We start from the raw sequence: 23,565 nt of genomic DNA on the forward strand, positions 1-23,565 counted from the left end.
GACCTAAAGGTCGGTTTCTAAACAAAGAGGTACAAGATGTTACATCAGATGGCAGAATTCAGGAACTGAAATGACAGCAAAGCTGCCAACATACAGAGAATTGGGAAAATAAATAAGTATCCAATAAATTCATGTACAAATAACAACTGACTCTACAGCCACCTTTCATAGGAGAGGAAGGACATGTAAAGGACCATGGAAAGTTTGTTTTCCTATGGCATTTACAACGCAATATTTAATTAGAAATGATCCTTTCCTGTGCACACTGGTCATGAGGATGTGATCTTCCTCTTCCTCATTTCCTTACCTCTGTGTTTTTTCTATCATCAGTTTTATTTGGCCTTAAACTAGACAGTATTATTTATGGAATAAATGTCAAGTTTTCTCATGAGCTTAGTGGCAAGCACCATGACAACCATGTGCTGGTGTAGATGCTATTGACATTAAAGTAGGATGTAGTAGTAGTAATCACAATAATAATAATGATGATGAGGTCAAGGCCCTCAAGTGAGGTCTCCATTGCTGCAAACCATAAGTTACAAATGCACACCAATGTTACACCACTGCAAGGCACAGTGTCCTTCCAGTGTTGGACAATTAAAACCAATCATGTGTGGTCAGTCCCAGGAAAAAATACACTGACAATCACAAACAATCTATTATTATCCAATATATCCCTGACATGTCCCTGTATGCAGTCATGTAAATATCCTTGTATTTTATAGGGAGTGCATGGAGAAAGCCAGGGCAACACTCGGTGTTCCCTTCTTCCTAAAGTGGTTAAACCAATGCTCATGTTCTTGCTACTGGCTGATTAATCTGAGCGATTTTAATAAAAGAAACACCACCAAATAAAATATAGAGTAAAGAATCCTCTCCCTCCGCCTCACATCATGTGGCTGCATCCTCCATATGGCCAGAAGGAAAAGCCATCTCCCATTTGCCCACCAAACCACATATTTAATCCATGTGCTTATGTCAAACTTAATTACAGCACATTTGGCATAAAATAACAATCCACATCCTTGGAGAGGGGAACTTAAGTAGTTAATATGTGTGATTGAATGAAAGTGCTTTGCTGAATGTTTATGAGAAACCCAAGACAGCCAAATGTGGTGATAGTTTAACCATTTAAACAGCAGCTCTCCCGCCCTGCCCTGGAGCCCCTGGTGCCCGTGTGGCACCTGCCCAGCCAGCAGAAGTGCCCTGCACACACACCTGGCCAAGCCTCACCCAGCAAATTCGCCGGCCCCTAATAACCCACGTGTTGCTCTGAGAGACAATTTTCCTGCAAATCTTCCTGCCCTTTTCTCTCACTCTGTGCCTTAAAAAGATGTTGGTGCTTCTTTCTTATTTTCATGCCAGTTTGTAGAACTCACAGGTCTCCAAAATGCAAATTTCCTTTCTCCGTATCCTCTGGAACCTCTAAAGAAGCAGCCCTAAAACCTGGGGAGTGGTTCTGGATTCATGCTCAGTCAGAGATTTCCTGGGGAGATAAGGACAGAATAAAGAAGGACAGAATGCAGAGGTGCTTCAGGCCCCCCAGGGTGAATCAGCTGGTGCGGCTCTCCAGGAAAGCTGGCTTTGGGATCACTCTGAGACAGAGCCAGGGAACTCCTGCCCCTTGGACACCCTAGAGCCTGGGGAATGCTGCTCATGGGGACCTGTGGGGCACGGGACAAGGAGCCCATGATGCTGGGAGATGGAGCCCACGGAGACTCAGAGCACGGCCCAGGAGCACTGGGCAGGTGGGAGGGGATCAGAGGGACTGCCTGGAAACAGGCTGTGCAGCAAAGGCACAAGGAGATGGAGGCAGGTCCTGCCAGGGTGTGCAGTCAGGGGTGACACACAGACAGATCTTCAATGAAATCAGTCAAAAACTGGTACAGGGGCCCAGAGAGGCTGCTGAGGTTTTAATGCCTGACTGGAGAGGGCCCTCGGTGGCTTGATTTCTACTGGCCTCACTATCAGGGGGGGTTTGGACAAGGTGACCCCCAAAGGTCCCTTCTCACTCAAATTACACCCCAATAACCGGGAAGGACAGAAACAGGGGGTCCCTGCAGTCAGCGCCCGAGATCACAGAGCGCGAGTAAAGTTCCCGTGTGAGAAGCGGTGTCTGTGCACAGAGGAGGGGAAGAATGAAAAGTGTTCAGCAGTGACCTTGCTACAAGGAGCAGGAACAAAGAGGAAACAGCTGAATGTGGTGCGGGGGTGACGAGCCCTGGTAATGGCCTGCTCCTGCTCCCAGACAATGCGCATGGAAAATCTCCCATTAACTTCGGTGACACGGCACCAGGCTCTAAAAGAGCAGGCACTAAAGTGGATGACAGTGTCAGAAAAGAGAGGAGGAAAGAAGGAAAAATTTAAGTTTCGCTTTCATCATGCTGAGTATGAGTTCACGGCTGAAATTCTGTTATTCCCTCTTTCAAAAATGAACATAAATATTTTGCACCAAACACAGAGGAGTGGCTGGAACTAACTGACTCGGTGTGTTTAAAACAATGGTGTGGCTTTCTTCTTGCCTTAGATTAATTCCTGATGATTTATCAGTGTGAGTCCTTTGCCCTGCCCTGGATATATAAAAACAGTGGTATCAGCCTAAAAACCATCACATTGCGTGCAAAATCCTACAGAACGCCTGCTGTACACTGATGTAACTGAGTGTGTAAACACACCGGCTTTTACATCATCACCACTACCCTGCCTCTGGCAGCACAAAATAAAGTTAGTTTGCACACTGACTGAGAATATTTATATGTAGAAGATACATATACAGAGGGCAAACAGGTGATGGAGCCTTTGATAAGTAAATGTATATAATACAAGCACGTATTCCTGTGTCTAGAAAAAAGCACGTGTTGAAGAAACTACCGTTTCTAAAAACCTGTGTTTTTAGTCAGGGTGGCCAAAACACTGCCCAGACTAACACATAAATTCTATTTTCTGGTATGGGGAAGGTTATGAGAAGATATTAGTGAGATTCATCAAACACCTTTGGGACAGAGCTGCTGTGTAGCCTGGAGTTGCTGCTCACTGCTGCCACTTGTTCTGTTTGCTGCGGCATTTTGGGGGGTTTGCGCCTCATGAAGAAGTAGCGGCCTTTTGTTTGGATCCAGGGGACGGAGTCCCTCCTGCCAACACAAATCGAATATCCGCGAGCTGGGATCCAGCAGTGCCTGAGCCCTCTGAAGCGAGAGCAGCCCTCGCCCCCAGCGCCGTCCCACACCCCGGAACCCGCAGCGCTCCAAGGCACTGGATCCAGGCACAAGCAAACTCTCTCCCAGGTGTGGTCCCCACCCCACAGAAGCCAGTGGCTGCCCTGGGCCCTGCAGGACGTGCGTTGTGTCCGTATGCACCACCGCTGCTGATGGCAGCACCCAGCCCGCTCAGTGCCGTCCCGCCGTCTGCCAAGCGCGGTGCCCTCTGCCCCTGGGGCTGGACTGAGTTCCCCTTCCCACGTCTGCTTGACAGCCCTGTCTGCTCGGAGGGACCCAGGATTCCAGGCAGAGCTTTCCCATGCCATCGTCCCTCAGAATAGCTCTGCTCCCTGTATTTTTAGCAAGGCTCAAATGGGCCGATATGTTTGATTTTCCACTGTTTCCACCCAGCCCGGGTCCTGCCCGTGGCAGTCTCCTGTGTTTCTGCCGTCGTGTCTGGCCGGTGCTGCACGGCCAGGACACGGGCAGAGGAGCTGCGAGATGGTAGCTCGGGCAGCAAGAGCTGCTTTGCATACTTGGAGTTGTACAAAGCTGATTTTCCGAGAGAGAGAGAAAGACGGAGAAAGGGGTTTCTGTAAGTAGCGGAGACAATGAGAACAAGGCAGGCACTATGCCAAGCACGGGAGGACTGCCAAAACACATATCATTAGCTTGGGCCAGCTATAAGCAAGGAAATGAGAAACATATGTTGGAGAGCAAGGTTAGGAGCGAGGGACTATGGGTCAGTGACAGTCGTCCGAAAACTTTTCCCTTGTTCTTCAGCTGTGGCCCGCCGGTGTCAGATGTCACTCTGACAGCCTTCATTTCTCATGACGGCCAGGCTTATTTTGGCCTGCTTGTTTTCTGTTGTGTTTCTTTCTTTCCCTCCCCTAATGGGAGTTATTGAGAGGAAGAAGAGAACAGACAAGAAAGGCTTTGCCATTTTTTTTCCCACAGTTATGGGAAAATAACCTTGTTTGCTGTGATGTTCTCTGAAATCCTCACCCTTTATAAAATAACGGTGTCTCAGGATTGGGACTCTGCCTAGCCCTGGTGAAAAGAAAAGGGTGGGTAGTGTATTCTTAAGCAGTTCTTGATGTTCTTTCTTAAATATAATTAGATGCACCTCATTACCTCAAACTAAAGGCCTTTTGTACTTCTTCAGGGCTGTGCTTCCTGAAAGCCAAAGCACGCCACGGCTTGCAGCACCCACTCGTATTTTATAACATGGAGTGTATTTTTAACATTTTTACCCTTTATCCAGGCTGTTTGCAGATTATTTCATTTTTCCACACAGGCTACACCCCGATGATACGTTCCTCACTGACATTTAAGGCAGAGTTTGAAGTTCCCGTTCCCTGTCCCAGCATCATGATGTCTGTTTTCCCTTTGATGGAGCTTACACTAGAGAGTGTCTCAGAGAGAACTGCTGCTTCCCTCTCTAGGCTGAAATGTTCCCAGACAGAGAAGATCCTAACAGGAATCTCAGACAGCACCCAAGAGACTTCTGTTTGACTCCTGTTCCAGCAGACTGACCCCGATGGGCCCCTCTGCTCCACCAGCGCCGTGCTGGGGCTGAGCACCTTGTAAAACCTCAGAGGGGCTCGGGCTGGAAATGTACAGGAGGTTCATTTGCTTTGGGGCTTGGAACTGCGTACAGAGAGGAAAGAAAGGCAAGGATGCAAGGAGAAATTCATCCACCAAAAGCCAGATGCCATTCCTCATGGAGGGATGACCCTTGCCCTGACGGGACATGCAGGATCATGGGTGGACACGGTGGGGTTGGGTCCTCACTGCACAATGGCATCTTTTATGCCTGGAAGTTTGCAAGAAATAATTTAATCCTAATGTCTTTAATTGTTTTCCAAGCACTAAAGCCTGCTCTGGGAGCCAGGCTCTCCTGACAGTCGCTGTGGGAAGATGGAGTATCAGGTTTGGAGGGAAGCAGGTGAGGTCCAAGAAGAGGTTTGAAAGGAAAAGGGAGAGGAAGCAAAGGTCACCCAGGGACTCACTGCAGGCAGAGACCAAGGCTGGATGAGCAGTGGTGAGGACACGCCTGGGCTGGGGATGGCTCTGAGCTCTTGCTCCAGCCAGGGCTGCGGAGTGACAGACCTGTCATTCCCAAGCACTTTAACTCCCCATCTTTGAGGAAGAGCTGGCACAGCACACAGCCACTGACACTTGTTTTCTCTCAGGCACTAAGTTAAAATGCTTGGAAATAATATTTCTCCCTGCCTGTTCCAGGACAGCAACAATGGCAACAATCCTTACAGATCCTTCCTGCCCATCTCTGCTCTGAAACACACCTGCAGCAGAATGCTGAAGAATTTGCTGTATTAACATACTCTGTAAATTTGGTATCTTTAATTTTTAATATGCCATTAAAACGATTTGCTGGCAAATTTATATTCTTTTTATAACCACAGGGAGGAAGCTGTGCTGGCTGTCACCTTTCAAACACCTGTGCTTTTCACACGGCCCTGACTTGTAATACAAGATGATCCAAGATGAAATGCAAGGTTTAAACTGAAATTGATAACCCAGGGTGCTTCAACTCAGAGTGCCCAACCACCTTCACCAGCACAGAGCCTGGTCCCTCCCAGTCATCATGGCCCAGAAGAAATCACTCATTTACAATTACATGCAACGTTCTAGGGGTCTAGGAGCAATACAGACCATAATTGTGATGCCCAAGATTACAGGGAAGATGTGTATCCTCATGTGGCTGCCAGACATGACTCAATGGCCCCTGTGTTCTGGAAAAGCTTCCTCAGGGATCCAGGTGTTCCTGAGGTGTTGGCTCCTGGGTCAAAGGTCAGTGGAAATGTTGCTTGTCCCACGGCTGTAGAGATGCAATCCCTTGCGCATGGGAGCTCACTGACCTGTCACTCCAAAGGGCCACCAAGAGCCAGAGGATGGAAAACCAGCCAGGAACCAGCCGGGGAAGGGAGGTACAATCCTAGAGAACTCCTGTCTGTCTTCAAGTGTCCGAATTACAATTATGTCAGTGCAAGACAATACCTCAAAAATGATACGGCTTGATTAAAGCTATAGACTCCAGGTAGAAAACATCTGAGCAGAACCAGGAGTGTGGACTACGGAGACCAAGAGAAAGTGTGTAGCATTAATTACAGCTAACTTCTGGTTTTCCTCTGCTTTGAGGAAGGGTTACACAGAATTCCAGCAGCCTCAGGAAGTGGAGATAGATGCATAAGGACTTTCGTGTTTCTTTGGACTTGTCCACAGAGCTGGAGCCATCCAAAGAAGATAATTTCTTTTGACTTGTATTTTATAGGTTGTTTTTACAGTCACATGCAGTTATTTCTGTAATTAATATGAAGGGGGTGGTAATATGTAAGGTACCTTATCAGTATTTTTATCTATCTAATTAGCCTCCCCCAGGCAGACTTGAAGTCACAGTAAAGATGTTTTACTTTGTGCTTGCCCTCAGCAGAAAAAGTTTCTTCCTATTGTCCATCTCAGACAACACAGAAGCAGAGAGAGACAGGAGGGGGTTTGTGTTAAGTCTGTTTGCACCGAGCAGAAACTCGACTGGACAAGTCCTTGGCAACTTGATCTATTTGCAATTGCCTTGAGCAGAGGCCTGGCCCAGATGATCCCCAGAGAGCTCTTCCAGCCTAAATTATCCTATGATTCCCTGGTTTTTCTTTTGTGCCTAGATAGCACATGTTCCTCAGCAGATCAGACCCGGGAAGGGCTCGGTGAGAGCTCGTGCTCAGGGATGTGAATCACTGCAGAGCTGCACGCGTGCACAGACCTCAGCACCCGCTTGGATGGCTTTTCTTGGACCACACACTGAACCCACTGTGAGTAAGATTGTAAGGCTTTTCGTCCAAATTTATCAAATTTATTATAAGGGCATGGAAACTCGAAAAAACCCAAATCGTTCCTAGCACAGTGATTTTTTTATTTGGGTTCAGAGGTCATCACACTTCAAAAATATTTTCATCTAAACACTTTATTTTGCCCCTGTTCTAAGCCTGAGAATTCGGACCAAGCTGGTAACTCCAAGGACATATGGATACTTTTGAAAGTGGAAACTATTTTTGTGCATATAAGTAATTCTGTGGGAGTGAATGTATTTGCAGCTTCCAGGCCAGGCAGGATGACCTTTCCAGAACTTGTAAAATCCAATCAAATAAAAATAGATTCAGACTTCCTTAAAATGAAACTGCTCGAAAAAGAAGCCCATGGGCTGAAATGCTGGAAGAAAACAGAATGGGAGCTCGCAAATATACTTAAAAATGAAATTTAAAACTTAGAATGACAGTATTTGTACCTCTGCCCCTCTCTGTTTCTTCACTCCCTGCCATTCCTATCTCATTCTTATCAGAGCTCTGTCAGCCCCTAAACTGACATTTTCCCATCCTGATCATTCCCAGGATAGAAGAGATGGAATTTTTTTCAGTAGGCTGATGCAAACAGCAGATCATCCTACAGAGAAACGTCAAGGACAGTTCGGAGTCCTAATCCCTGACCCGCCTGCCCCTTCCTAACGTGCTATTGACATTGAACTCAGAAAGCTGCAATGCTGAGATGAGATAATGAATTCTGTTTGCTCTGAGTGTGCAAGAGGAACAGGGGGGATAGGGAGGAGGAAGGGCTCTGGCTGTAAGGGCTCTGCTGTGGGTCCAGTCCAGCTCAAATCTCCTCATGCTCGAACCTGGGTAAGGAAAGTAACTGCAGCGATAACCACGGGTTTCCCCTTGTGCACTTTATTGCTCCATGGGCACATCCTGGGAAGGTGGGAATTCCTCAGCAGCCACGACTCCAAAGTCGTCTCTGCTTCTTCCTAGATCAAGTGTACGGTGCTGCAGCTCGAAATGATGTCCTTTATACTTTTAAACAATTACTTGTTAGTTTGGGAAATTTTAGAAGACAGTACTTATTGTACTTATGATTCCAAGAGTGACTGCTGCCCTGGAACCACTCACACCAAACTCCGTTACTCCGAAGTGGGAATTGATTAAGTTTTGCTATTGTAATCCCAGGAACACACGACTTTGAACATTGCCATGCACAGCTTTAGCAGGTTGAGTCAGAAAACATGTAAATCCTAATGGAAGTCACAAGGCTTGTAATTTTTAAATAGCATTTGCTGCTTGTTCTTATAGTGTAAATTGATATTTTCACAAAGTTTTCAATTAAGGACTCGTTAATCACAACCTGAGGATAATGAGCCCAGTTTCAGAAAGCTTATCTGGTTCGTTACTTTGTATTTTTAGCACTAAATATTCACCTATACTGTAGTTATCCTAAGATGCTAAGAGAAAACAACACAATTACTTCTCCTGAAATATGAAAAAAATCATATTTCTAAATCAGTGTTTAAATTCTGAGAATGCTGTCAAGATACAGCTCTTCCTGAGAAAAATAATGACTGTTGTGGAATGACTCATAAAGAAGAGTGAACGGTGGCACCAAATGATGTCACCTTGTGTGAATTTGTCTACTTCCTTCCAAAGCACACAGGCTATCGAGTAGGAAAAAATCACACTAAAGGCACTAGTTCTTCCTGCATATTTAAGTTCTTTTGATGAGAAGTATTACTGGAATGGAAAAGGAAATCAGGAAAAAAAAAAAAAAGAGAGTTGGAGAAACCAAACTACTTTTGGCTGTACTTCTAGAAAAATTACTTCACCAGTTTTTAAAAATTATTACTGACCTGTATCAAGTAAGATAAGTAAGCATTAATACAAGTAAGTATCAATCGTGAGAATTTTTAGCTACTTGTACTAATTTGCACTGTAGGAAGCCGTAGGTATCATCTCACCTTACTCTGTGCCTCATTAATACAGAGTCAGCAACTGGGTATGACATGGCAGTTCTTACAAAGGCAACAGGACTTGACTCCAAGTTAAAATTAGTTATAGAAGTTTAAATTTTTGCTTCTACTAACTCTGCCTGTGTAGGAGTCCAGATCAGGTAAGCATCAACTTCCTGTACAGAGGGATTGACTATAATTATCTGTAAGTCTACAAATGCACAAACCATCTGAAAACTTGACACAAATTTCGAGATGCAGAATTTTATCTGTTCTGCAACGGACCCTCCACAATGAGGAAAACTCAAAGTTAGGCTGACAAGTGGTTTGAAATGATTATTTGTCCACTTTTGTCACTGGTGGCTTTGGCTGTCTATTCTTGGCAAAACCGAGCAAATGAAACCAAACTCCAGCTGCTGGAACAGAGCTTTCCCTCTCATCTCTTCCCAGCCACACTAATCAACATAATTCACGGTAAGAAGGAAGGAAAATGAGCATCCTCGCATGGATATTTCATCAAGATTCTGGAGAGCTTCATAAAGCAGCCTCTTTAAGAAACCATAAAATGAAACAAGACATATTTCTAGGGTTGTCAGCAGGTAGATCCACTGGTTTTGTGGTAAGTAATCTCTTTGGGAGGAAGTCTTTGCTCTGATGTCTGCGTTGGATGTTCTGTGGCTCCCCACAGCCGCCCCGGTGCAGGTCTGTTCACTGGAAGAGGAGGCGGTGATGATATTGCTTCTAACAACCAGACTGAAGTATAGCCCCAGGCCATCTTCCAAAGCCCCCTCCAAACAGCCTCTAATTAATTTTAATCCTGCCACTCCAATGAGTCCCAAGAGTGCAGCAACCAAAACAAAAAAATCCTTCATCAAGTCATTCAGAGGAGCTCTGACGGCATCACGTCACGATTTTAGGGCTTCAAGCAGAAAGCGCTACAGAAAGCTTTTAAACGCCATTTTCCTTTGGTTTCTTTATTTTCTGTCCTCAAAACCATGAAGAGCCTGTTTCTGATGAGAACGCGGTTCTCATGTCTCTCCAGATCACTCCATAGGTGGGTGGCAGGGCTCAGGGAGAGCCACCACCATCTCCAGGGGAGTGGCTCTGCCCCGCCTGGGCTGAGCCGTGCCCACGGCTGCTCCTGTGGCACTCCCCAGAAAAGCTCTGTGCAAACGTGGGTACTGGTTCCAGCATCACTGGACACTCGACGCTGGAACCAGTGCCTCTGCAGCCGCTGTCGGCGTCAGCACCCACGAACCAGCTGCCTGGAGCAGGAGGAGCAGCAGGCTCCCTAAGCTGCTAGTTCTGTCATATCGTTTGGTTTGAAAATAGAAACGTTCCCTCTGTTTTTGTCTAGCTGATCTATTGCTCAAACAGCCTCGTGAATATGAAATTTTGGGGATGCTCTCAAACTGAGCAGTGAAAGTGCTTTGCAAAGTGCGACTCTCTGCATTGAAATTTCCACCAAGTTTTATTATTATTATTGTTAGATTTTACTAGAAGAAACACTCAGAGAAAACAAGTTTCTAAATTGGTACAGAAGACCTCCCAAATGGAATTTTATATTTGCATGTGTGTAAGAATATTAGTAATGGTAGATGGGTATAAATAGAATAGAGGTGCTCATGGAGAGGGAAGCTGAGGAAGACAAGAATGAGCAATTACACTGTAATACAAATAGATGGTGAATATTTCCTTATGAATCACCTTAGCAAAGAATGTTCTTTATCCTTTTGGTTTATTCCATTTAAAATGTGCATGAAGGAATTAAGTTTTAAGAGTTTCTTGGGAAAAGGACTCTAGCTGGAGATGTCTGAGGAGACAGAGACACTTAAAAAGGGCTGTTAATGACAGATCAGAGAAAGACATGTGAAAAGAAGGGATTAGAAATGCAGACATCCCCTTCCTCATGGTATAGGTTATAAATTGGGAGCCACACTATTTTTTCCCCATGTTTCCACAGTTCTGATGCATTATATAGAGCAGACACACGTATTTCCCCCCGTTGCTCAATGCATGGCTCCCTTTATTTACTTTATACAACTCAAACGCTGCTCTGATGTCCAAGTTATTAAATTCCTTGTAAGCTTTTCCTCAAATCCCTTGTGATCCAAGGTGCTATTATTACCTCTATTGCACCGACTGCAGAGCTGAGATCTATAGTGATTAAAGGAAATGTATCTTCTAACTGCGGATGTCTAATTAAGAGAGGTCTACAAACTGTTTTCTCAGATCACTCCTTATGTGTCCAAAATGGTCTTCAGCAACAGTTGAGTACAAATTCAGACCCTGCATCTCAAATGAACCATGAAGAAACTGAAGAATACCCAATTAGTAACAGTCTGTGAAAAGTTAGGTTGAAGTGAATTAACCAGCATCACAAAGGAGAAAAGGTGGCAAAGGAAGGGAAAACAATCAGTTTTCCAAGGCAGCATTCAATCATCTTAACCATTAAATAATCCTTTCTTCTCCTTTTCTTAGGCTGATTTGCTACTTCCAACTTCAGAAGCAGACAAAAGAGGGGTCCAGCAGCCAGCAACGTCCTGCACCTCTACCCCTGGTCCTTCCTCCTCCTCCCTTGAGCTGGCCCCAGCAGGGGTCACTCAGAGCCCAGGAACCACGGGCTGCCCAGCGCCACTCTGGCTTGGATGGGCAACCTCTGGATCATGCTATCAGCGCCATGGTGTGCCACCAGCATTGGCCGTTCCGCTGGTCGCTGCGTGCCCCGTGTCACCGCTGTGCCCAGCACACGCCTGGCCGTGCACGGAGCCTGGCTGGGTCACGCCAGCTCCCTCCTCCTCCCCTGGAGGCAGATGGTCCGCCCGAGGCTCCTCCTGCTCCCGTCAGCTCTGATCCCGGGGAAGGGCAGTGCTGCCACAGGCAGACGTGGATGATCCTGCCTTGTCCCCCGTGCTGGTGACAAGCCTGTCTCTCCCCAGCCAAGTGCCCGATGAGAACAGACCCTGTGGAGCCCGTGTTACGTGGACACTGGAGGGAAGCGCCAAACCCAACGCTATTTTGTAGCTTCCATCATGGAGCAAAGATGCCAGACAGGAACCACCAAACCCACAGAAATTGTCTAGAGCACTGCGCACCCTTCCACAAGCACCTCAGTGTGGTACAGCAGGCAACAGCTCTGACCTGAAACCCAGGGACAACCTCAACGTCTGGCTGAAGTGTGCCCACCATGAATGGAGTCTCCTGGACACTTGTTTGATCTAATCCCATCCTCCTGCACACTTGTTTGATCTAATCCCATCCTCCTGCACACCTGAGAAATGCAGGACTTGAAACACTGGAACATTCTTTGAAGGTTACCGTGTGGGTAAACCAAAGAAAAATCCCGAATGCAAAATCCATCCTCTGCCAAATGTCATAGTTGAAATCTGGGCTGGAGATTTCTGGGGAAAAATTTGGTAGAATTCCTTTATATAAACAAACTATTGTATCTCTAACTATTTTTTTTATTATTATTATTATTTAAAGGTATCAACAATTCGATTAGTGGGGGGGGGGGGGGGGGGGGGGGGGGGGGAAGACACAGACCATCAAAATGGCACAGCAAATATAGAGAATTTCCAGTTGAAGTGGTTTATGCCAGACCAAGGTAAAAGCAGCATTCCAGAATGGGAAGTGTAACTCCCAGGTGCTGGTGGTGTGGAACACCAGCACGGAATGTCTCAGGTTATGTTGCCAGGACAGGAATACTGGTCAGACCTCACTGGCATTCACAGTGGCAGCAGAAGGCTTGTCAGGGTGATGGGAAAAGGCAGGGAAGCTGTGCATCCCAACTGGAGTCCCCAGTCCCAGGGGAGGAAAGGCCTTTCAGGGAGTGTCCTGGAAACACGGGGGAGTCAGCACCGCACGCTGTGTCCGACAGCGCGGGGAGGCCGAAGAGCTGCACCCCTCCTTGGCTTGGAAACATTTCCTCTGAGTTTGGTAGTGAATGCTCTGTGGAACCTCCTAGATTTACACCGATGGGATGCTCACATGTAAAGAAACGCTTCTGCTTCCAAGGGCTACCTATTCTGCTCCATTCAATTCCTGGAGATCCCCTCAGTATTTCCACGCTCCCTCCTTGCAAACAGCCCTGCAGTATGTGGAATGCTGAGTGTCCATGCTGAACACAGTGATTCACTGCACTGTGTTAATAATGGACAAGAAAAGAGGCTTTTGAGTTCTGTAACCCATAACAACTTTGAAAGGAACAAAGGGCCCTCTCCAGAGTCACTGGAGTTAATGGGCTCTTTTCACTCAAACCCAACCTGGGTTTGCCCGATACCTAAACTGGGAGCTGCCGCCATCCCACTCGAGACAACTCTGGCTGCAGCGACAGCAGCTGTTCATTTCCTGTTACCCCCTAATGAAACAAAATCGTGGAAGGTTAAAGAAAGGCACAGATGGTCTGTGGAGGTGATTGGAACCAATGACTTGGAACCAGCACCCTGCCAAGCATCCGCACTGCCCAGCGCAGCCAGCAGCACACCCGGACTCCCTGTAGGATTTTTCAATCCCGCGCCTGCTTACCCAGCAAGCATTAATCCTGATCAAGGAGATCATTTGTGCACATTAAGGGAACCATTTTCTCTCCTCCTTTCCCAAGGACTGTATTTCTCTGGCTGACTCTGGCAGAGGCTCCTCCAGAAATCAACACAGAATCCACTTTTCCAAGCAACAGACAGAAAACACGTGCAAAAACATCCAGAGAAAATCTGTGCAGAACCATTATCCAACCTGGCTTTTTGGTCCCCTGGGATCAAAGAGCAGTTCAGTATCTCTTAAATCTCATTCCTTTCACAGATCTACAGAGAGGATAATAGGCTGATTAGCCTGAAAGGCTGAAGTGGGGGGACTTTCCCTTCACACAAAATGCTGGTTTATCTTTTAGAAGATATATTTAATTTAGTGGTATTTCAGTCATTCATTTTGTTTAAATACATTTTAACCATCTTACATATCCAAGTGGGAAAAAACTCATCAACTTTTAAGAATTCATTTGAGAAAAGTTCATAGTTTATGGATTCAAGCAGAAGACTCTCCTGGCAACACCCAGCTTGGGAAAATTTGTTTCAATTCAATATTTTTCTTCTCCTTTTGGAGTCAACTACTCTTTTTGAACCTGATTTTCTAAGGACTTAGTCAGGAAGCAAGATTGCCCATCGGGCCATTCCTGCCTCATGCCCACCTTCGCTGATTCCAGGCAGAATGAAAGCAGAGGAAAAGCCTTAGAGACATTCCATGTGACTGTGGATGTTGTTGGAGTGAGCAGTGTTCCCAGGGAGAGGAGCCCAGGTGGCCAGCACAGCTCTTGGCCGCACCAACCCCACCACATGGTCCCAACATTCCAGAGACATGGAAGGAGCTGGGGGTATTGCCACGGAAGGGACACAGCGAGTTGAGGGCGTGGCCCCCATGGAAAACCAAGCCTTGTGGATTCAGCTGCCTACAGAGCAATCCATATTACTGTAGAAAATTGCATTTCAGAAATGCGCTGTCGCCAGCTAAGGACCTTCCCAGATAAAATTCAAGGCTGACATAAACCCATGCTCAGTCCCCTTGAGCACCCTGGGAAGGCACCATGGAGTGCTGGTTTTCCAGGGAAAATGTTCTGCTGTTGTTTCCCAGCTTGCCCGTACAAGATAACTGGATGGGTAGATGTGAGGATTACTGGGAATTAGAAAGAGGCTTAAAGAACACTTGGCATGAGCTGACATTAGCGCAGAGCCCACGAAGGCAGAGGAGCCACGTGCAGCTTCACGGGAGGAGCGAGCGCCCGCCCAGCTCCCTGCCAGCGCCGGGAGGGGGACGCAGGATCCGGGAGGAAGCGCACCCGCACCTCCGCACTGCTCTTTTGTATTTCAATTTTCTTTGGCCAGTGGGGATGATTTTATAGCATCACAGCAGAACATTATCTTTTATACTTTGACAAAATGAAACTGAGTCCTTGGGATTTTTTCACCCACTGCTCTCTTGGCTACTTCACTGCAGTACTATTTCATTACTTATTGATTTTTCAACGTGCTGTCTGCATCGCTGTAATTTACACAAGTTCTGATAGCCCTCAGCGATTCTTAACACCTCAGGGTGAGATCATGGAGTTCACTTGAGATACCAAAGGTAGGCAACAAGTTCGTCAGAAAAGATGACAAATTGACAAACTTGATAGTCGAGGAGGAAATTTGAGCAGCTGCAGGTGTATCATATCAAGATGTTTTTCTTAGCCAAATTGAATTAGAGCAAATTTGTACCCCCAAAATTAGTCTCACATACAGCTAATAAGGGACTGTGAAGTGTATGGCTAAACCCCAAGAAGTTAATAATGCATGTCCCTCACAGGGCAGCTGAACTAATGCTATTTTGGTTGTAACTGGAGATAGCCACTGGTGTGCGGACCGGCAGGCGGTGAGAGAAGGCAGCCTCGTCGTGAGCAGGGACAGGGAGCTGAAAGAGCTTCTCTTACACTGAGGCCAGTAAATGCTGCTCCTTCAAGGCCTTCTCCACAGCTCTGCCATTCTGAGCAGCTCAGAGCAGTCGCAGGTGCCAGGGCTGCGTTCACCCTGCCCAGGCCAGCCTGATGTCCCTGACACGATGTCACATCCTAAGGTCCCTCCAGCTCCTCAGAGCTCCCACACAGGGATGCTTCTGCAGGAAAACCATCAGTGCCCAGTAAAATAAGCTCAAATCCTGCTTTGAGTTTCTCATGATACTGTTCAGAGAGTCAAAGTACAAATTTGGGTCACTTGCTGTGAGAATCTGGCTATCCTATGGTTACAGATTTCTGTTACACCTGTACTTGTGTGGTGAAATCCCTTTACCCCCCAGTAAAGGGGCACCATCTCACTTGAGCTTCCCTAGGGACAGCGAGCAGCAGACTGCTGGGAGACCAGCCCCAAACAGGCAAACCTGAGCAGAGACTGAAACAACACAGACTTTAAGACTGTATCCTAAGCATGCAATCAGATTTAAGAGGAAATATTTCTGCTGTCACTGTTTTCCAAATCAAAAAAACTATACTGAGAGGGTCTTTTCTTCTAAAAGTAAGACAAAAAATAAGGCAGGATGCTCCCACAAGGCTGAGTTTTCACAGCCAGTGAACTGAGCACTGGACAACCAGAAACAAGATGGCCAGTAAAATTAAAGAAATGAATTGTCAGTGAAGCTCTGTTAGCTCTTCCATAGCATCTTCCATCTTATTTCCCACTGCAGACCTGGATTAATTGGGCTACTCAATAAGGGGAGCAGCCAGAGCACAGCTCGGTGCTCCTGCCTGGCTGGGACTTAGAAATCAAGTGGTTTAGAAAGTACAAAACTGCACCTGAATTTTCATGCATTCAGAAGGGTTATAACGCTTATGTACTGCCCTCGTTTTTGTTGCCATGAAGTGATCTTGGCCTTTTCTTGCCTTTCCTCTCGGCAGCGCGATGCGCTCCGGTCCCAAGTTGGGGCTGAGCACGGCTGCGCAGACCCCAAGAGATTTTCCAGAGCAGCATTTTCTCATGAGATTTGTCAGCCATGAGATGCTTTGTGGGAATGTGTTGGTTTAAGTCCATCTTGTGAGAAGCCCCAGCAGTTTTCTGACAGAAACCTCTGCACCCTTTCCCATTCCTGCAGAGTCTCAGCAGTTCCCACCCCGCAACAATGTCCTACACCCTGTACAGACAGCACACATCTCAGGTACTGATACTGAGAGAGTCCATCAAATCAGTTCATTACGAAGGGAAAGACAAATGCATCCAAAATTGATGAAATATTCCAGACAATAAAATTTTTAGAAGTACTGTGTGTTCATTTTAATAGTTTATGAATTTGAAGTGGCTGATCTCTCCCTATTTTTACTATCATAAACCATTCAGACAACAACTGTTACACGTATTTTCCTAACACTGTTCTAACTTCAGCTCATTTCACAGTTTTATGTCATATTCCTCAACTATCATATTTCAAAATTTACAGTCTTGCACTGAAGGTCACATTTGGCCACGTCTAAGTCCTCTAAGATCTGTGATTCTGAAACGCTAAGCTGATGTTGGTTTAATTGATTCTGTGGAAGCAGCAATGCCTGTAACTCCTGAGAATTAGGGCTTTCCACGAACTGGCAAACTTTCAGTGGGTAAAATAAATATCCTCATATCCATGTGATAGAGGGTATATGCACAGCACGCAGTTATATCAACACACCTCTCTAATGATGCACTTTAGATTAAATACTGTGTCCAGAAGAGCCAAAGGATCACAGTTTGTGGAGCACAAACCCAAACAAATGCCAGTAACATGTCCCAGCCGTTCCCTTTCTTGGGTGCAGCTGCACCGAAGTCTGAAGATTCCAGCAGGAGGGTTAAAGGAGCTGGGCTGACCCCCGCTGCACCAACAAGCACCCAAAGAAGCCCACCTGCCAGCACGGGGTCCCTGGGGTGCCCCCAGCCTCCCCCATCCCAGGCCATGCCCTTACATGATCCCACAGAGCGCTGGACACACCTGCTACGGGATATCTGAGCCTGGCCTGTACACTTCTCAGGACAGATGCAATAAAACTAATTTATTGCCCCTTTCCCCCAACAGGATTATAGAAACATAAACAAAGAAATGTTGAGTTCTTCAAGGAAAGGCCCCTTGAACTCAGGGATGTGACTGGGAGATTTAAGACCACTCTTCTCAAAATACAGCTTGGAGTACAATTTTCCTCATCCTATTTCTGCAGAGTTCTGGAGGAAGTACAGCAGTTTGGGTTGAAGGACTGTTTCCCTTTGAGACACCAAAGTTGCAGCTGCAGGACTGGGGCTCCCTGCCAGCATCCCCCAGGGCTGTAGGAAGCTCAGGGGCTGCCCATGAGCAAGGGCTTGCTAAGCTCAGACCATGCTGCAGATGGATATGAAACCATTGACAGGAACCTCAGAGAGTGCTACAGAGCAAATCAGCAACACTGGATGGTGACAGCACACACACGAGGGAGGAAGATCAACACTGTCAGAACCTCGGTACACCCCCATCTCCCCTCAGCCCCACTGCCTGTGCTCGCTCTGCAGGATGAGGTCCTGCTCCCAGCTCCTCCTTACCCCATTCCTTGACCCTCTCTGCAGGATGGGGTTCTGCTCCCAGCTCCTCCTTACCCCATTCCTTTATTCTCTCTGCAGGATGGGGTTCTGCTCCCAGCTCCTCCTTACCCCATTCCTTGACCCTCTCTGCAGGATGGGGTTCTGCTCCCAGCTCCTCCTTACCCCATTCCTTGACCCTCTCTGCAGGATGGGGTCCTGCTCCCAGCTCCTCCTTACCCCATTCCTTTACTCTCTCTGCAGAATGGGGTTCTGCTCCCAGCCCCCAGCCAAGTCCCAAGCTGGGAGCAGGCGGGCAGTGCCAGCTGTGCCCCGGCAGTGTGGCCGTGCCAAGGATCAGCACAGGGATGCTCCCAGTGCTCCTTCCCCTGGGCTGGTGCTGCTGGCACCAGGATGGCAGCGGAGCACCCAGAGCGGTGCCCTGCCAGGAGCTTTCCTCTGAGTTTTGCTGATAATAACATTACGGTTTTCCCTGCGCTGGCAGTCGGATGAGAGGAGCCTGCAGCCTTTGGAAGGATCGATCCGATCGATCCCAGAGGCTCCGTGTCATTTCCAGGGGATTTGCTAAAGAAGCTACTTATGTCCCTTTTTCATTTTCACCAACTCATTACCAGCTGCTGCTGCTCCCTGCACTTCAGCAGCACCTGCAGGAATGAATCCCAGCGCCGCCGGCCCCGGCCCTGCTGCAGAGGGCTCTCCCACGATGGGCGCGGGGACGGAGCCCAACGCTGAGGGCGGGTGACGCGCCCGGGGTGCTCCCCACCTCTCCCTCTGTGCAGGCACGCACAGACGCTCGCCTTTCTCCTTTCCTTTTTTAAAGGGCAGCCCAGCAGCAGACTCAGCAACTGATCCCCCGGCTTAACTTTTAAATTAAGACCATTGTAAATTTGGGAACTTGAGAAGAGATGGAGAGGACACCCATAATCCTTTGCAAATGTCAAGTGGCTCTCGATATTGGTTACTTTTCAAAGGTAGCTAGGCTACAGCGTGCGCAGTAATGAAAAACCCTGCCAGGCCCACTCCATAGGGCTTCAGTCAATATACATAATATTATTGGGCTTTGAAAGGATTAAAGATTGTTTCTTTTGCTTCCTTCTAATAGGGAGATCTCTCGCGCTTAAAACTCGGCGCACCTTCTCCCGCGGGGAGGAGGCTGCAGGCCCCGGGACGCTCCAGCGCCGCTGCCGTGCCCGGCCTGGCACCCGGCACCACGGCTTGATTCACCCGCTCCCATCACCCCTTCCTGACGTGGGCACCTCATCGCTCTCCCACCTCCAAGAGGAATCTACAGATTTTTAAAATAAAAGTTAAACAACACCAAAAGTCTTTAGTTACCAACAGGGCCAGAGGGCAGACTTGAAAGGATTGAAACATCTGGAAAAATAGCATTTTTCACTACATCCTACTCAAAAAAGTTCACAGATCTGTGTTTTGACTGCAAGAACTCAGTTCCTCACAAACACCCATTAAGCACGAGGAATCTGAACAATTAGCACTGATTTGAAGCTCCCAGCGCTCCTCGGAGCCGTCACGGCAGCTCTAGCAGAGGCGGATGAGGCCCCAAAGCAACGCAACTCCTGCTCCGGGTCCCCTCGCTGAGTCTGGGGCTTCTGAAGCACCATCTGCAAAAGGCACACACAAACTGTGATCTGAGGGGTCTCAGACAGAGCACCTTATGGCTGAAATACCATCAAACCCCTATGTTTTATCTTTTCACATCTGTGTTTTCTTGTCCTGATGTTTAATTAACGTTACTCCATTGAATACGGGGAATTTTTCTTCTCACCAACCTTGTAAACACCATTATAGCAGGATTCCCTCCAACTCTCCTTTTATGAAGCCAAATGTGCAATGCTGGCAGGGCTCTGCTCTGAGTTACACTCAAGAGAAAGGCAGCGTTTGAGACCCCTGAGTAGGAGAGAGCAGGATTTAGCATCCTGGATGCCAGCAGGGCCCTGCAGTCCCTCAGCTCCCTCTGCTCTGGAGTGAAGCCCCTGTAACTTCACAGCAAAGAGTCAGGACACTGATCCCTCCCCACTGGATCTTTGCTGAAGTCACTAATTTTGAAAAAAGTAGATGAAAAAGGTAGTTTTCCCATTACTATCCATATGATATTATGATCTTCAACAGGTGAGATGGAGACCAGAACCTGCAAAGTTCCCACTTCAGCAGAAGACAGGAAATAGGGGAAGAGGAATTAAAGGAAATGTTAGAAGATTTTTAACAGTATTTTAAAAACCTCAATCAGGAAGAATATTAACTGAAACTTTAACAAAAGCAGGTTTCAAGCTTCCCTGCTTTAGGGCTGATTCAACTTTGGTTGAATTCAAGAGAAATGGTGTTGCTGTGCAAGAGAATAAAGCCTTTGATTTCAGATTGATTTAGAAAGGAAAAATATTCCACCTTAAACCAGCAATAAATAACAGGGAGCATTTACAGACTGGATGACACATTAGTTTGTGTGCTGAAAATAATTTTCCTGAGTTGAGGTGACAGCTCCTGAGGTCCAGCTGGCCTGACAGGCTGGTCAGGGGTCCTGAGCAGGCTGCCACTGGCCACTTGCTTACAGTGACCATAGAACTCCATCTTAAGAAGGATTTTAGTAATTCTGTGTGTCACCAGAATTAATCTTACAAAAATGGGCAGGTTTGCTTTATTACAATATAAATTTCTTTTAGAAATTCTGGATGAAAGAATTAGTAAGATATAAGGATCCAAACAAATTCCTAATCATTTACTTTAACTTTCCAGAGCACCAAATACCCTAAATTGAGTAACAAAAAGGTTCCAGTGCCTCTGGTTTGTCTGATTCTTGTGGGGACAAGCACAAAGACAGCAATGATAGAACACTTCAGCTACTGATACCCCTTATGAGATACTGAGAGATTCCAGAAACTCCCCTATCATCCTGTAAGTATTTTCTAAATGTCACAAAAATTCCCCTCTGTATTCAAAGGGTCTGTAAAACTCTACAGAGATCTGCAGATAAGGAATCCCATGTGAATTGAGGGAGAAAGGAGAAAGAGAACCAAGAGAACCAAGTAAAGGCCCAGTGCAGAGGCTAGAAACACAGACAGTACACCAAGATAATGGGGGAAAAGGGAATAAGAACTGAAAAGGAATCTATGTAATGACCAGACAATCCTTGCTCAAATAAACTCTTTTTACAGGCATCACACTGTCACTTTCATCTTCTGTGATCACAGAAATCCCAGTGTGTGCAGTGTTGTGCAGTGCCTCTTGTCTGGTGAGGGAGAGAAATGAGACCCACGCCTGCACTGCCTGCAGGTGTTGTACCCACCTCTGCCAGCAAAGAGGTCTCCAACCTGTTTTTAAAGGCTGCCGCACAAATAGCCCAAGTCCATTAAAACAAGGGAATGAAAAAAACCCAAAGAAAACAACATCAAAAGATTCTAGCCTGGCAGGGTGATGAATCAGAGGTTAAATACCCAACACATGTCCCGGTGTCACTCGGGGGTTCAGTTTTCCTTTTCATGGTAATTTTAAGTTGAATTTTTAGGCCAACAGTTGTATTTCTTGAAAAATCTATACCATTCTCCTAGCAGTTTCCCTGAAATAACTCATGGATCTTCACCAACTAAATTCCAATTTAAAAGATTTGTCAGTAAGAAAATCCCAATCTCAATAAAAGGTAAATGCAGCTGGAGCTCTCTGAGCCAGGCTGATGGCAATAAAGGAGCAGGGAGTTTCCATTAGCTCGACTAAGTTAACAGATCCCAGGTAATCCTTCCTATTACCACCAAACACCTGCATACAGATGGCACATTGTAAGTGAGGATGGATTTTTAATTTCTGGAAATGTAAAATCCTGGGCACACCTTGTGCTGGGAAGGCAATGGAGGAGGGAGGGATGGGGCAAGACCTTTGCTGAGAAGAGGCTCCCCGCTGCAAAAGTCCACGGGATGCTGTAGAACGGTAAAGTCATTCATCACATGTATTTAAAGTTGAATTTGCTGATATTTTATGGTATTGGATTTTATTTCTATTAACATTTTATGCTGAAATTACAGAATGATTCGTGAGTACTGAATTTTTGATTGCTTTTATACTTGCTGGGACACTATTAACGTTGATTTACGTTAATAGCACTGTAAGAAGATATTAACAATGAAATTTCCAAAAGCACTTAGCATCCCATAATTGGAGTTAAATGACAAAAAAAATGAGGGGATAATAAAGTAGAGAGAGAGAGACAGAATTTTTGACAATACTCCCTCTAAACTGTATTTTTCAGGAAGAATCAGAGCAGGACAATTTTATAAAAGGATAAAGTCACCCATCAGGAAGAGAACACTTGTACTGACTGAGAACGTGAGGGTGAACGGAGCTGCAGGTGCAGCACGACTTCCCATGGAGGGACCCCAGGGAAAACACGGAGTCCCACCAGCACACAGCCAGGGCTGGCAGCTCCCGTGCCCGAAACCCAGGCAATGGCAGCGGGTGCAGAGGGACCTCAAGGGGGACAGAGATGAGCTGGCTTCCATCTGCTGAGGATGAGCATGAGGTTTTCCAAGGGAAGGACAGAAACGGGACTCTGGTGAAGGTGCACAGGATCAGCCAGGATCCCAGAGCTGACTGCACACCTTCCTACGACTTCCTCTGATTGCAAATCCACTAAACCAAACTTCATTTACTTCTTTAAAGCAGAATTTCCACAAATTCTACTTTGACATCACTTGCATACTGTTTTTAAAGCGCTCTTTCCATTAAAAAACCATCAAAGTGCTTTTTTGTTAAAAAGTGCTTCACTGATCTCAACACCAGAAGTTAAACAGCTCAGTCAGGGAACACACAGGGCAATGTGACAAATCGTATGAAAACTTGGAACAAAAAAATAAACTTGAAACAAAAATGTTAAACCAGACAACATAAAGGAACAAAACACCTTGATTGGCTTTGAGTAGCTCTGGGAAACAATACCAAAAATGTTTGTAGGGAGATGTTTTATCAGTTTTGTTTAAATGACATTTTAGTGGGGGTCAGAAGGGAGATTTTCAAGCAGTTTTAATCAAGAAAATAACTACAAAAATATTATGTTGCAAGAAGATTGTTTTGTCATTTCACTCAGACCAGGAGGGAAGCTCATGTCAGACTTTTGTTAAAAACAAATAATTTCAGTGGCATTTTATGGCCCACTAGAACATGGAAGAAAATCATTGTAGAAGTCGAATTACAGAGTAGTGAATGAAAACTCCTGGCTGTACACAGGAAAACAAATGTGCAGCAAAAAGAAGTCTCACCAAAGCAGTGACACATCAGGTGTGGGATGCAAAAATGAACAAAGCAAAGGAAATCTTCGACTGGACCAAACCCTCAGCTCTGTCTGAGATCCTCAGCCTTGACTGATCAGAGGAAATGCTGGCATCTCACTGGTGATCCCAAGCCCAAATACAGACATGAAGCTGCTGCTACAGCTTTTAATACATATACATATACATACACATACACATACACACATACATACACACACGCACACACATATATAAAAGGGTAAATGAGCAACCTGGTCTAG

This window comes from Hirundo rustica, chromosome 11, assembly GCF_015227805.2.
Source record: "Hirundo rustica isolate bHirRus1 chromosome 11, bHirRus1.pri.v3, whole genome shotgun sequence".
Lineage (NCBI taxonomy): Eukaryota > Metazoa > Chordata > Aves > Passeriformes > Hirundinidae > Hirundo > Hirundo rustica.